Source organism: Mercenaria mercenaria, chromosome 1, assembly GCF_021730395.1.
Source record: "Mercenaria mercenaria strain notata chromosome 1, MADL_Memer_1, whole genome shotgun sequence".
Lineage (NCBI taxonomy): Eukaryota > Metazoa > Mollusca > Bivalvia > Venerida > Veneridae > Mercenaria > Mercenaria mercenaria.
Window position 1 is genome coordinate 13,503,285 of NC_069361.1, and position 15,874 is coordinate 13,519,158.

General features: G+C 34.7%; 2 long non-coding RNA genes across 4 annotated transcripts; both read right to left on the bottom strand.

The window, feature by feature from the left end:
* Nucleotides 1-366: 366 nt before the first annotated feature.
* LOC128556162 (uncharacterized) lies at nt 367-3,995 on the bottom strand. Of its 3 annotated transcripts, XR_008370459.1 has the most exons (4): nt 3,977-3,991; nt 3,449-3,679; nt 3,048-3,265; nt 367-1,533 (listed from the first exon to the last, which is right to left on the bottom strand). It is a non-coding gene; the product is annotated as an uncharacterized LOC128556162 (long non-coding RNA). The 3 variants fall into 3 exon arrangements; XR_008370458.1 differs by having other exon boundaries at nt 367-3,265; nt 3,449-3,552; nt 3,977-3,995; XR_008370457.1 differs by having other exon boundaries at nt 367-3,265.
* Nucleotides 3,996-4,082: 87 nt separating this feature from the next.
* On the bottom strand, nt 4,083-14,994 carry LOC123544938 (uncharacterized). Its single transcript, XR_008370460.1, has 4 exons — nt 14,740-14,994; nt 12,974-13,024; nt 7,030-9,468; nt 4,083-4,150 (listed from the first exon to the last, which is right to left on the bottom strand). It is a non-coding gene; the product is annotated as an uncharacterized LOC123544938 (long non-coding RNA).
* Between the last annotated feature and the right edge of the window lie 880 nt (nt 14,995-15,874).

The window sequence follows — 15,874 nt, forward strand, 5'->3', positions numbered from 1 at the left end:
AAATCTCAGAAAATGTCTGATTACTCTCGTGAAGTGTATCAGATTTGAATACTGTCGAGTGTGGTAGGTGTATTTTAGTGTTATTTCTTCACCACGCTCGCTAAATTGCGATCACCCTGCGTTCCGTGCGTATTTTCAAGGGACCCTGGGTTTTTGACGTTTCATTCCTGGTGTTTATTTTATATATAGGGGGTATTTTTTGTAAAGATAGACTTCTATGGTCTTATTGATAGAATTTCAGACTCCTGTGCGTTAACAAATTCTGTAAAACTGTACTATCTGAATTTCAGTAGTGTCTTCCTTTTAATTACAAATTTGTCTGTAAATGTCAAGTGATTGATTTTAATTAAAAAAACATAACACTACTAAAGTGAAAGTACTGTTTAATTCAGGAAATGTTAGTACATTGTTCAGGTTAGCAATATTATGTAAAATAGAAAAAGTGGAAACTCCACAGGTCGCTCAACACAACAAAAACGAAAATGTTGCAGGCTCGGTTTGATTGAGCCTGTTTATGGACGGTAGTGGAAATGCATGCTACCGTCCACGCCCTCTAGCCCCGGGTTGAGCAGAACTCAACATTTACACGTGTTAAAAGTTGTACTATCTAAATTGCAATAGTGTCTTCCTTCTTATTACACATTTGTCTGTAAATGCTAAGTCACTTGATTTTTGATCTCTCTGAATATAGTACTGTATAGATGTCTCAATATTTTAACTTTTATAAGGTTTTGGGATTGCGAGTCTAGTGCTCTGTGATGATCCACAGGACTTTGGTGCAATTATCACGTAGTCATTCCATTTAATATTTCTTATTTCTCCCCATACTGGTACTTGTGGATGGTGCAGATTGCTGGAGTTGTGCTTCCAAACATTTTTGGTATGAATGTAAGTCCAGTTAGATATAGCCATTCATAGTAATAAGTATGTATTGCTCAGTCTTGTATATGATATTTGTGTAACATGTATTCACACACTCCGGTTAGGAGTCATGTTCTTATGAATAAACTTGAAAACATGAAACTTTGAAGCAAAATAACCGTTGATTGATTTTCTCCTATGTGTATATAGGTTATTTGCTGGTCGTGTTAGAATAAGTAATAATGCTGACGACGCATGACGACGGACGTTGGACCATCCACTTATACTAACAGCTCATCCTGAATAAGGTTCAGGTGAGCTAATAAAAATGGTTACCCATTTCTTTGTTGAATAAGAAATAAAGGCAGTGTAGCAGGAAAATAAGGTATGTATACATTTGGCAAGTGTTATCCTTGAAAGAACTTGACTTTGAGGTCGGTTATGAAAGGGATCTATAAAGAAATGAAAAAGTTATGGCCATCTTAAAAATTACAAGATAATGCCCCAATGGTCTGGTACAAACGATTTAGTTCTACCAAAAAGTGTAGCATTCCGTTTTACCTTCCGTCTAATAGTTTGAACTGTAGTAAACGGATTGTTTACTCTTTACTGCGGTTTCCATTTTCTATTTCTGGAGAGACTACCCTTGTTTTCAAGTTCTCTCTATCCACACTGAAAAAGAATGGGGAAAACTGCATTTTATTCGCAAACAAGGGACAATAAGTTTGAAAATTCCGCAAATTTGCGTCGATACCAGCGCGAAAAAAAAGTAAAAAAAAAATCCAGCTTTGAGAAATCTCAGGAAAATGTAGAGCGGATATATTGCATATACTAAGCGCTTCATCATGTGACATTTTCAGCCCGTCGATTCCTTTCTTTTCGTGATGAAAACGAGTAAACTCCCGTTTCCGGACACTAACTTTTTCGCGACCTGTAGAGATGTTACCTAAAAAATTCAAATTCATCTTCGTGTAAAAGCACTAATTTACCAAATATTTGTTTTTCCTCCTCGCCATGTAAGAATAGAAATATGTTGTATTAAAAAATGACCTTCACAATATAGTTCATGAAAACGGGATGAATATGGCTGCGCTAAAAAATTAAATGAAAACACTACGTTAATACAAGTACGAGTTAACATACATTTTACACCGTATATATCTTTGGAAATAGAATTCAAGGAAGCTTTCTTTGAAAGCTTGTTTTCAAATCCTTAGATTGTATGTGATTGTTTGTATATATGTACATAAATACTGAATTAAATCCTGTTTAAGGTATTAGATCACTAATAGTAATGTTTACAAAATGGCCTTTGCTTGGTATATTCTGAAAGGTAACCGTGTTTTGCACTATTTTGCAATTTCTAAACAACTTTTAACGTGCCGTTTTTTGTTTTTTTTATAAATTTTGTATAACTTACCATATCTCCTCAAGCTCAAGTAGAGACAAATTTCAAAGTGATAGCAACTATCCAAAACGTTTGCAGAGAACTCATTTTACCATGAATTTTAATAAAAGAAACATCAAACTATTGGTAAACAATCATAAAACACAAAATAAACACAAAATAAAAATGTCAGTATCATTTTTTTCTATGGTGCCTCAAATAAACGGATTTATTGAGACAGAATTTCATACTTCAACATTGAAAAAATAAGGTCGAATGCTGTGTTTCTGTTTTGCATTTTGCTTACTCCATTTTAAAATAACCTTATGGCAGACGTAAAACCTACCCAAATTTCTTCCACAATATATAATATAAGAGTGAAAGCAAAATAGAGAACTTTCACCGCGTGTAACTCAATATTCGTAATGATGTGTAACTTAAGTAGTAAATTCACTTTGAATACCAAGAAATAGCTTATAAGATTAATATTTTTCCATTTTTGTACAAGAAATCAATAATAAGTCTTGAAAGAAGTAAAAACTTACTAGAAAAAAAAATAAGGAAAAAAATTTTGGTCCCAGTAGGGCTTGAACCTACACCCCACTAAGAACTGCAGTAAAAATAGGTTTTCCACGAACAGACTCAATCAAACCGAGCCTGCAACATTTTCGTTTCTGTCGTGTTGAGCGACCTGTGAAGTTTCCACTTTTCTCTATTTTATGGTCGGAATTGAATACTCTTCAAAAAGGAGGTTCTCTATTAGTGATCTAATACCTTAAATGAAGTATTAATGGATTACTTTATTTTAAAATCGGCATATCGTGTGCTGGATGTACATGTCTATGTAAATATAAATGACACTCTTTGGTTCAACGGTTTATTATTTATCTTTGCCGGGTACCACGAAAACTATATTTTATTTTGGTGGTTGTGTAGGCATGTTATTTCCAGGTGATTGCCCATAGATCTGGGCCAGTGCGGTCAGCACCATTCCACCAGTACCTGAATGACCTGCCGCTGAAAAATCAACACAAAGCACATTAGTTAAATCAAAAAAGAATATTTTGAAATTGAAAAAAAAAATCCAGCAAAGTAAACATTTAATAAAAATGGTATATTTACATTCATAAAATTACGTTATCAAGACCGCAAAATAACAAGAAGTAAATAAAGAAAATATGCAGGTATTTTTTTACAGACCATTTGATGCAGAGTTTCTGCAATTCCATATGACAGCTGCGATGATGATTGCCACAGTAACAACTACACTGCCGATTATTACACCATACCACTATCGTAACGTACTGTTATTATCAAATATACAAGATATGTGAGAATTTACACTATTCTTTACACTTTCTAAATCAGTCACTGTATAACTAAATCGGGGATTCCTTAGTAACATGATTTCTTTGTCCATTACAGCGCAATCTGTAAAATATGTAAATAGGCTGTATTCAATATTTCTAGGTGGCAATGAAGTTTTAAAAATTCCTAGCGATTTTATCCCAAAGATTTCGCAGTTTTTGTTGGTTTGACTTTAAATCGAGAGCTAAACGGAAAACTGTCGTAACACTTTTTTTTAATTTTATATAAGTTACGACAGTTCTCCATACAAATAAGTTACTAATGCGATATCCACAAATATGATCTCAATAGTTTTGATTAATAAGTAGGTATATATTTCTAGACCTGAAATAAGTAAACATGCATCAACAGTTAATTTACCTTGTATGTGATATTCGGATTGAACTCGTGGTTGTGTAATCATTATAGTACCACCTCGTCGTCTTATTTGGAAAAGGTGTTCTTGCTCTTGTTGTTGGATATAATGTTCTTGTTGGATATAATGTTCTTGTTGTTTTAAAAGGTGTTCTCGTTCCATTTTGCTTCCGAGCTGAACTGTTTGAATGTAAATTATACAGCGATAACTTGGTTACTAAACTGGTGATCCTCTATATGGGCGAGGGAATAAAGAAATTGGTGATTTAGTCTGGATTGTTTTTTCATAACCGCATTGGTGCGATTACTATATTAACAATTCTTACAAAAGTTCTATTCGGAGAACCTTGTGTTTTGGCGTCGCTATGTTCGGCTAGAGTTTCATTTTTGTAATAATTGCTTCTTTTCTTAATTCCAATGTATTTGCGTATGCATGAAAATAAAAAGGTTACGTTTTCTTTCACACTAGACGTGGATTTCCAGTGTTTTCCGATACTGGAATATAGGAATCTTACATGCGTACCTGCCTGTATAAGATGTTTTTTTCACTCCCCGGGGAACAGTGTGGAATGATAAACCGAGCGTTACAGAGTTAGACATGTTAGATCATTTTTCCTGCCTATCATGTTCAACATAGATCGTGGTGACAGATAGATAATTATAGGTATTTCTTGGCATTATTTTACAGTTTATGACGTCTTAATTGTGCCAGTACTATTTGACGTCACATAAGTGTACGCTATTTTAGACGAGTTTTTTTCCCTAGGGAAAGACAGGAATATCTATCCCTGGCAGGTACTCGGACAAATGTATACTTTCCTGCTAGGTAGGCAAGACAACTTTACTTTACTCCTGGGGGTGTAAGGTGACTCTCTTGTAAGGAACTACATTCATGTATTACATGAATCGAAATAAGAATCAAAAACTTTGACAGTTCCTCCTCGTTCCTGATAGTATATTTCTCGATTGAAAAAAAAACACAACACTTTTATCAAAAATCAATAATGTTAAGCCACAAATGATACAAAAACCGGAACTAAAGGCTGTTATTTGTTCTTAGTGTTGTTATATTCTATGGAGTCTATGGAGATGTGTGTAATATAGAGTTCCGCTTAAGCCAGTGCATAAGCCGGTGCACGGGGGCTTGAGAGGTGTTGCACATTTTATTACCTCTCATGAACAGACTCAATCAAACCGAGTCTGCTATTATTCTTTTTTCGTTGCATTCTATGCTTTCAAGGGATCATTTTACGGATTTCAAACGTCATGACGTCTTTCCTGCTTCCGAAAGTTTGTGACTAGACCCATTTTGCTTATTTTCTTGGCTGAACATGTACATTTTTGATGTTTGTTATTACAAATGTAAATATTAATAAGCAATAAAATATGATTAAACTTAAATTAAACTTAAACTTCCGGAAGTTGATATCCCGCGCTTTGTTAAAATACGCCGCTATAAGAAAACAGTGCTGAAAAGAAAGCCATTCCATTGATTTTGTTTTTACTGTTATTTTTTCATTATGGTATGCAAGAAAAGGATTCTACTATATAAAGGGCTATAGCTGCTGATGGGAATAACCGGCTCTCGGGAAACTGTTAACGCGGTAACTCGGCGGAACCTCGCTACCGCCTAAAAGTTACTCTTGAGCCGGATATTTCAATCTGCACCTATAACCAGTGAATGAATCTTATATTATTTTATAGGCCTTTGGGATTACCGAGTCCATTCAATGTATCTGTATAATAGATTTCCGCCTAAAGACCTAGAGCTTGGCAAAGGGATTTCAGTGTAAGAGCTTGGGTAAGACATTCCAATATCAAATAGGAAGGCAATCAGCACTGAAATTACATTAGCATCTGTAACTTTGATAGAAGAGTTTTTTTCCTCAAATAAACAACTATGAAGTTCAATAACTTGGTTCTTTTTATGCTTTTTCTTACCTTTGAAATTTTTTTAGAAAAGATATGCAAATTGCAAATTTTGCAAAAAGCTTTCGTTAATTATTTTTTTATAAGTTTTTATCATTTTGCTTGCTAACGAAAGTTAAACTATAGTTAATTCATAGTTATATAGTTAAATCAACTTAACCAGTATAATACAAATATGACAATTATTTTTTAAGTATGTAAATTCTTATTATTTCACCAGCTTTAGGTACTTAAAAATTGAAATTTTCAGCATTAAGAGACAGAAGTCGCTCGCTACGCTCCATTTCTTCCAGTTTGTTAATGCTAAATTTTGATTATTTACCAATGACTATTCCAATATTATGCAGAAAAAATAAAATGTTCAAAATGTAAGATTATGCAACAGTTTTTTTAATTGAAGCATCAATATCTTAACTTATTTCTTCATTATTATTTTCCACTGTTCGCTTATCATCATTGTATTAACTTGAATTAATTTCATGATCATGTTCAATACGTTTTTCCTTATCATAAACAAAACATCCCTATTATATTACCTGCTTGTCTGCTGTGCTAATTACCATACAATTAACAGCTATTGCAATAATCACTGGTAAGTTGTAGGTGAAAGTAGACTTGTATATTAGATCTGGGGAGAGGTAACGGTAGCTCTATGCCTTAAATAAAATCTAAATGATCATTTAGAAGCATAAAACGCAATTATCAGACTTCTTTTATTGAGTTGAGTCTGTTCATAGGAGGTAATGAAATGAACGTGATACGTCCCCCTTAAGTGGAACTCTGTTATAAATGGAATAGAAAAAGTGGAAACAACAGGTTGCAGGCTCGATTTGATTGAGCCTGTTCATAGACAGTAGTGGAAATGCAAGCCCCGTCTACACCCTCCTCTAGCCTTAGGTTGAGCAGAACTCAGCATTTACACATGCTACACACACCGAAATAAAGTTTAGAGACACCCTCAGGTGTATTCATACGGATGTGCACATGAAACCTTCAATGAAACACAGTGCAATTCCAGAAAAAAGTCGGCGTTTGGTTTCTAGTTAATATCAAGATAATTTACGAATATGGGCCTGAACATGTGCTTAGTGCAAGTTCATAATGATAATATATACTGGAAAAACACCTACTACTTATCTAAAACACAATGCCCTTTTCCATCACAGAAGGTTCCCGCTTTGCAACAATACATTGTCCCGCAGCAAGTATGGCCACTCGGACAATAGGAAATGCTGTCACAGCATACAGCTCCCGCTGGCATACAAATCCCCTGAAGGCCCCGAAGGCCGCAGCAGTCGTACCCCTTTTGGCAGTAGTACGAAAAAAGGCCATTCATCTGACATTAAGAAAAGAAGTATTACATGTGAATAAACTCAAATATTCCGTTTTTAGCATATATTTTGTTCAGTTCTTGAATCAGACATGTTTATTATTTGTGTGTATCAATCTCTGTCACAAGCCTAAATCAGTACACACATAAACACACCGCAAATTCTTGAGTTTTTGGATAAACGTGACGTTCTGCTTGGGTTATAAGGAGGAAGATCTAAAATACTATTTCCATTTCCATCACAGAAAGTTTCCGCTGCGCAACAATACATCGTCCCGCAGCAAGTATGGCCACTCGGACAATGGAAAATGCTCCCACAGCATACAGCACCTGCTGGCATACAACCATTAAAACCGCAGCACTTGTACCCCTTTTGGCAGTAGTACGAGGAAGGCCATGTACCTGCTATTAAGATACGAAGTATTATATATGCACAAGGCCTCAAATATTCCGTTTTCAGCATATATTTTGTTTAGTTCTTAAATCAGACATGTTTATTTTGGTGTATATTAATCTTTCTAACAAACCTAAACCTACACGCACATAAACACACCGCAAATTGTTGCGTTTTTAGATGAACATGTCGACCTGCTTGATTATTGACTCTTTTTACTGCACAACAATTCATTATTTCCTTTCTAAATCTAAAGGAGGAAGGCTCGAAAGAAAAAACAACAGTGTTTTGTATCGCAACAGAATGTAGATCTATGATTTTAGACATTCTTTCAAACTTATAAAGTTATATTGAGTTATTAAAGAGCATCTGTTTCAGTTTAAGATCAAAGAAACTATATTTCACCGAGTGAACAGAGATGCAGGCGTTCAGAGAAAACTATTTTTAATTAATACTTAGAATTACCCAGCATATGTTTTTCAGTGAATTATCGAAATATTTGAGCGAAATATACCTGGTATTTTCATCTCGACTATTCGAAGAATAAGGAGAGCTATCCTACTCACCACGGTTAAGGTTTTCGTACTAGTGCACATTCTGTCAAAAGCTTTTGACATATACCTTTGAAACATTCAACTCTTGTGTAACACCACCATGTCCAGTTTCAGACAAGAGTACATAACTCCATTAAGGATTTATATTGTCTGAACTATAACCCCTTTAAGCCTACAAATTTTTACACAGATTTTAATACCAGTTCATATTTTGTGTAAACATACCTCTGTCAAGTATTTTGGCTGAATTATGACCCTATTTTGACATGGAAATGGATTCAGTTTTCGGACAAGTCTACGTTTTGTCAAAACTATTTGATAACTGGCTTTGAAATAGTGGTCTCTTGTTAATAATCAAGGGTATGCAACTATGGCAACGATATTTAGCTGACTTTTGGTCTTTTAATGCCCGCTTCGGAGAAGGAGGGGTATATTGTTTTGCAGATGTCGGTTGGTCGGTCGGTATGTAGACAAATCCGTTTCCGGTTGATAACTCAAGAACGCTTAGGCCTAGGATCAGGAAAGTTGATAGGAAGGTTGGTCATGACCAGCAGATGACCCTTATTGATTTTGAAATCAGTATGTCAAAGGTCAAGGTCACACTGACCCTGAAGAGTTAAACGGTTTCCGGATGAGAACTCAAGAACGCTTAGGCCTAGGATCATGAATGTTGATATGAAGGTTGGTCATGACCAGCAGATGACCCCTAGTGAATTTGAGGTCAGTAGGTCAAAGGTCAATGTCACATTGACCCAGAACAGTTAAACCATTTCTGGACGATATCTTGAGAATGTTTGGGCCTAGGATCACGAAACTTAATAGGGTGGTTGATCATGACCAGCAGATGACCCCTATTGATTTTGAGGTCAATAGTCAAATTTCAAGGTCACATTGATCCAGAACAGTAGAACTTTTGTGTACTGTGACCAAATAATTTTATGTTCCTTGTGCAATTACTGAATACATAAAGGGGGTTATTTCGTGTTCTATGAACTCTTTTTGGACTTGGAAATCAGTTTCAGTTCATACTATGTCTAAACTGTTTGACATATGGCTTTGATATTGACGACTTGTTTACGATCATAATCTCCATATGTAGGCAAGACTACATAACTAGGATAAGGATGTTGGTGCAGTTATTGCGCTTTTTTTACTTAGAAATTACTGAATATTTTAATGCCAAACTTGCATCAAAATTCTTCAATTAGTCGAGCGAAATGTCGACAGACACGTCTTGTTGTTTTACATGTAAGGACGAAACATATTCCATCATCTGTACATACTTGAGTAGCTTAAAAATAAAAATAGTACTGCACATGGTGAATAACATAAACATTTTGCTACATATACATATTATATAGACAGTCGAGTATATAAGTTAATAAAAGATACATTTGTTAGAAATGAGCAACATGAGAATGATTTAACGATACATTTTGCTTTATTAATCTGTAACTAGAAACGAACTCCAGTCGAGTTGTTAGATATGTATAAGTCTCCATCGGTCAAATACCTGTCACCACAGCTCATATAAGTTTTTACTTAGTTTTTATGTTCAACGTCGAGTTCCGTTAATTTAAGATAGTGTTAAGTTCTTAACCCGTATACTGCTGGACACGATTGATTCTGCCTTTGCGACCAGTGTAGATCATGATCAGCCTGAACATCCGTGCAATCTGATCATGATATGCACAGTTCGCCATTCAGTCCATATTATTTTTGTATACACCCCTTTTAACAGTTAATGGTACTGTCCAAAACTGAAAGATGGACAAGTTCATTATAGAAATTTAGCACGGTAAGGGTTAATTCTTAAATATACTATGCTCAATATCAAAATGAAGAAGAAAGATGCATCATGTTAAAGAAGAAAATGTCTATATCGTCCAATCTTGATGCACTGATTATATTAACCTAGCATTACTTTACTATCGTCAATGCTTTGTCTTATAACTAAACATATATACCAGCAATAATTAATGTTATTCATTCACGATCCAAGTGGATGCGATTCCTATGACTGACACAATATCCGGTTATTAATAAAACCCGGCCCGGCCCTGCCCAAACAACGGAAATAGCCGATTCATATTGTACGGAAACCGCCGGAAACATACGGACGGAAGGCTAATACAATTACGAATGATATCGTGTCGATATCATCTTACACTCTGTCACTTATAGATTTAGAAGATAAGGTCATTTGTTTTTATTATACCTCACATAAATGTCCAATGCAAATTTCCCATTAGTTTAACTTGAATATTATATCATATTCCCCAAAGATTTTATAACTCATGCGCAAAATCGTTTTTTTTTGAATTTCTGCGCAGGAGATATGATCCATAATTTCATATCATATGCGCAACAGCGTTATTTTGTTTTTCTGCGCATGTGATATTATTTTTTCATATCACCCGTTGAGAGATTGATACTTACGCATTGATTTAAAGACTGAATCGATAATTTTTCAGACGAGGCGCTTATATAATTATACTTTAGGATTAAATCATCCTTTTCTCTTGCGTATGCGAATCCGGCCGAATTTTCTTTTTAATGCTACGTGCAAAATATTTCGAAAACAACTTTTCATCTAATATTGAATCGAAGCTACCACCATAAGATTGGAAAGAAATGATCTAACTAAGAAAATGAGTGCTCACACTCATATGTTTCGTTTAGAAAAAAGAAAGTTATCACCGTTTTCCGAATGTTACTGATTGACGCAATGTTGAAATATTAGAATAAATATACTGTAGGGGTCAGCGATATGTAAACGTCTCGACTAAATCTATCATAAAAATCTTATTACACAGCAAAGCCGCCATAACAAGTAAATACTCTTTAATTCTGTCTTCATTATTTGGTTAGCAATTACTTTTTGATATTAAATAAATTATGTTGATTTTCCAGTAAATGTTTTGACCCTTAAAATCTTTCGGTATAATAAAATAAAGATTGCATTCCTGAGAGGGTGATATGAAAAATGTTCACCCCTCGAAATATGTATATAGACCTCGGCTGGCGCCTCGGTCGATATTCTTATATCTCGTGATGAACAGTTTTCATTTCACCCTCTCAGGAATGCAATATTTATATAATATTTATATTCATAGCTTTATATTCACGCCAATAGGTAATATTTCTTATTTCACTGGTACTTATTAAGATCACCTATTTGACCTGCTTAAAAATTGTATGACACATGTTTCTTATGCCGAAAAAGACAGCTAAGTATTCATAATTCATATGTTTCAGTATTACTTTCGTAGGATTTCTTGTTGTTGTTTTTTTTTCGTGGTCGAATGGTCAGTGTTCCTGACTTGAAATCACTGTAACCTTTCACTGGGCCTTGCTACCAATCAAATCTGTTTATGCAAAATGTAAAACATAAACCATAACCAAGACATCTGATATTTTCTAAGTCCAAAAGGAGCCATAATTCTTGCACAAAAGCAGGATGGCGTTATGTTTCTTGCTGTCAGCTTTTGGTGATGAACAAGTGTTGCAAGTTTTGAAGCAATAGTTTTAATAGTTTAGGAGAAATGCTGACCTAAACACAAAACTTAACCAGGCAACGCCATCGCCGAGGCAAACGCCAACGCAGATCAAATCATGACAACAACTCATCCTTTTTTATTTTTTTTGAGCTAAAACTAAAATTGTCATACACTTTTAAATTTTTTTTAAGGATGTATGAGCGTTTTATTTCAGGATATCCGCCATTTTTAAAAATGTTTCTTCGAATACTGCTTTCTAACAAAAGTTTTGCCAAAAATTAATGCTAGATAATTAAAATATGGCTAATAATGTACCATTTAACCAAATATATTAGGCTTTTTGCGGAAATTTTTTTTCACCCTTATTTTTGGCTGGCATTTGCCTAAAATTGAAACCGCCTTGGTAGCCTAGTGGTAGAGCGTCCGCTTCGAGTGCGGGAGGTCGTGGTTTCGATCCCCGGCCGCGTCATACCAAAGACGTAAAAAAATGGTACTAGCAGCTTCCTCGCTTGGCACTCAGCATTAAGGGGATAGTGCTAGGACTGGTCAGCCCGGTGTCAGTATAATGTGACTGGGTGGGGTATCATGCCACGTGTCTACGGCGTGATATTCCAGTGAGGCAGCACTATAAAGTTGGGCATTGTGCTCACTGCTACAAGTAGACACCGTCGTTTATATGACTGAAAAATTGTTGAAAAAGACGTTAAACCCGAACGCACACACACATTGCCTAAAATTGACGTAAGATTTACAATGGGGTAGGGGTAGGGGTAGGTAATTTCAAATATCTATTAAAGTAGATCAGGTTTGGTTTTGATATTTTTCTGACTGATACATATAATGATAAGCTATAAATAAAATAAAAGTTTTCAAGATAGCACGTTATGTTATCTAGAAAATATAATTAAAACAAAAATAACAAAAAATATCAAAATTCACCACTTTTTAAGTTTATTTCTTAATAAATCTCTTAGATGTACGGTGACCCTTTTTTCTTTCCATTTTGAAGCATTTTTGTTTGTGAATAATGCTGCAAAATATTTTGAAAATCTTAACGTCAGAATTTTTTTTGTAGATCTAAATACGTTTTTTTCTAAAGACGACACTATAGCCATCCGTAATTATATTAGCCTTCCATCCGTAAGTTTCCGGCGGTTTCCGTACAATCGGAATCGGCTGTTGTTTGGGTTGTTTGGGCCGGTCCGGCCTGGGCCGGGTTTTATTAATAAACCAATATCCTAAGGGTACGAACTGCAAAAAAGGCGGCAAACTCACACAGTCACTATATTTACTTACATGTACATCTGTCCCCACATCTGTCAACAGCTGCAGCGCTTGACATCAGTGCTGGAATGATAAATAAATAAAAATCTAGTTTAGATGAGAAAGTATTTAACAAGGCAAACATGTGATTTAATTTGATTTATAACTGTCAGAGTATATGTATAAATGCTGAAATTTCGTGTGTTTTTTCGATTGTGTCGCGTTATTTATTTTTATTTACTTAAGTGCAACTTAAAGGAAAATAACTCGAAAAAAAAACACTCTTTAACAAACGAAATTTCAAAACATGAATAGTGAACTTTCCGAACACTTTGCGCAAAAAAGTCACAATAACGTTGCAGGAATCTACTATTTGCATTTTAATGCATGTGTTGTATATACCATATATAAATATTCGGTTTGTTAACCGAAGAGAGTCACGTATCTTGTCTCTACTCTTCAGCTACTTGATATATTAAATCGTTCAGCATTAAATATAGTCAATAACACTGATAGTCACGTACAAATGGTGATATTTAGATATATTATAACTAGTTCAGTGTCCTTAAACATTCATATAGAAAAAGTGGAAAACCAAGGTATATCTGCAGGTTCGGAATAAAAATCTACAACGTAGAATTTAATTAAACCTCGATTTTTAAAAATTTCAGGACATTCTAAGAAATTAAGGGTCGTGTGGCTGAATTTTTTGCTAGACTGATTTGTAAAATTAGGATCTCAATCTTGGAAAATAGCAAAGTTGATGACATTTTCTCCAACAGAAAAAAGTCTACGATGTAGATTTTAATGAAAGCTCTCATAATCGTGAAGTAGATTATCCATCATATCGTCAAATAAAATATAAATATCCGTGCGCTTAGTTTTGAGATATTTGGCCATGATGAAAGAAATCCGAACATTGCAAGCTGATTAAGACAATCACATTTCAACATTTTTATTGTTCTATTTAATCTGTAGAATGATAGTGGCATTGTCATTTTTATAAATTCATACAGGAATTCCGTAGACTGATTTTCGATTCCGGCTTTTTCCTCTGTTATCCGGATAAATGACATTACGCCATTACTTCCTGTGAAGTACCTAGTATATAGTTTTGCAGACAGACGATGACTGCTTTCAGTTCGATACGTTCTGTTTGCCACGCGCTAACATAGTTTATTACTTTGGTGAAAAATAACTTTTGACATACACTAATGATTATAATCACTAAATAGATTATTATTACGATTTTGAAATGCTTAGCTCAATCAAAGGAAATATACTCGACCAAACTGACCGCATTTGGTACTCATATAATCTTCTTAAAGCGTAACGTTTAAGACGATTCACATTTTCTATCTTGAGTTATTGGGCGGACTGACCCTGTTGGTCTTTTACTATATTGAGTTATAGTGACATCAACGCCACTCGACTCATGTGCACTCAAAATATGATACCTTTAGGCCAAGTTTGATTGAGTTGAATCTGTTCGTCTTTTTTGTAATAGCTTTACTGAAATTAAATCTATTGACCTCATATGCAGTCCAAGCACTGGTATTGGTATCAACGTCCGAAAAAGCCGGAATCTCATTTAATATTGCTCTAAACAGAATACTAACGAACACTGTGCATTGTGTTTTAGTAACATCGACATTTTCCTGTTCAACTTTAAGCAACGTTTCATATAAACTCGAGTAATTCAGCGGGAAACATGAATGTGATACCACATGCCCACCGAACGCTTATTATCATGTTTTAAATCTGTAAACAGACCAGAAATAAACATTATATAAACTTACTTGTAACGAGAAATGGTATTAACAGCATCTTCATTTTAAAATAGCTCCTTACTATTTTAAATTTTCTTCCACCTTGAACAACAAATCTTTGCTAAAATGATATTTTGCAACTGTTTTCTTAATTATACGCAGAATGTAGCGTGTACTAAATCACGTGAACTATTTAAGGAATGTAAATATTGACATTGTTACTTCTCTTCATACCATCATGCAATAGTACTGAGGAAGTATCTCTCATCGAAGTTAAAATATTTACAGAAGTTGTTGACCTATATTCCTTATACAGTAACAAAGTATGCATCTTGTATACCGTGTACATATTAATCTTTTGCACGACAGTCAAACGCCTTTAAAAACTCACCATTTTCAAAGAAATGTTATACATGTTTACAACGTATTCTCGACGGATACTTAAAATATTCGGAAAAAGTTGTCTCCCTTTGAAAATAATGCTATTTGTACTTAAAATATTCGGAAAAAGTTGTTTCCCTTTGAAAATGAATGCCATTTGTAAAGAAATAAAGATAAACAATTACTAAAATCTGTGATCCACCTTATGCGAAATTTCACCTCTCGCATGCTATTGCAAATGCATCAAAACGAACATGTGTAACTGTTCTTTGAAAATGGTGAGTTTGTAAAGGCGTTTGACTGTCCGGAAGTGGGGCCCCTTTAGGCAGTCCTTTTCCGGAATTCACTGTTTATATCAGTATACTGACACTTGTTTCGTAAAGTAATATACATGTTTTACATGCTGTTCAATTTTCATGTCAAACAACTCTTTCTTTCTATGATTTGGTGGTGTTTGATTTTTGTTTCTCAAAGCGGAATTCTAAGCCTTAAGACTTTGACATGTTTCTGTTATGATTTGTACCGTATAACGACCAATGGGTTTTGACATTATATTACATGGCAGCGTCCTGGTGCCAGCAGAGAGATTCAAATCTGTCTTACGTAGGACTTTGTATCTCCTACGCATGACATAGTATCTCCTACGTAAGACATAGAGATCATCAATATGGTTATAGGTAATGTACTGCTGTAAGCGAATTACTGCTAGAAACGGTCCCTCGAGGTCACAAGTAACAATATTGTTTTTTTAGCACATTTCAAATTGACCGCCAGCAAACTCAGA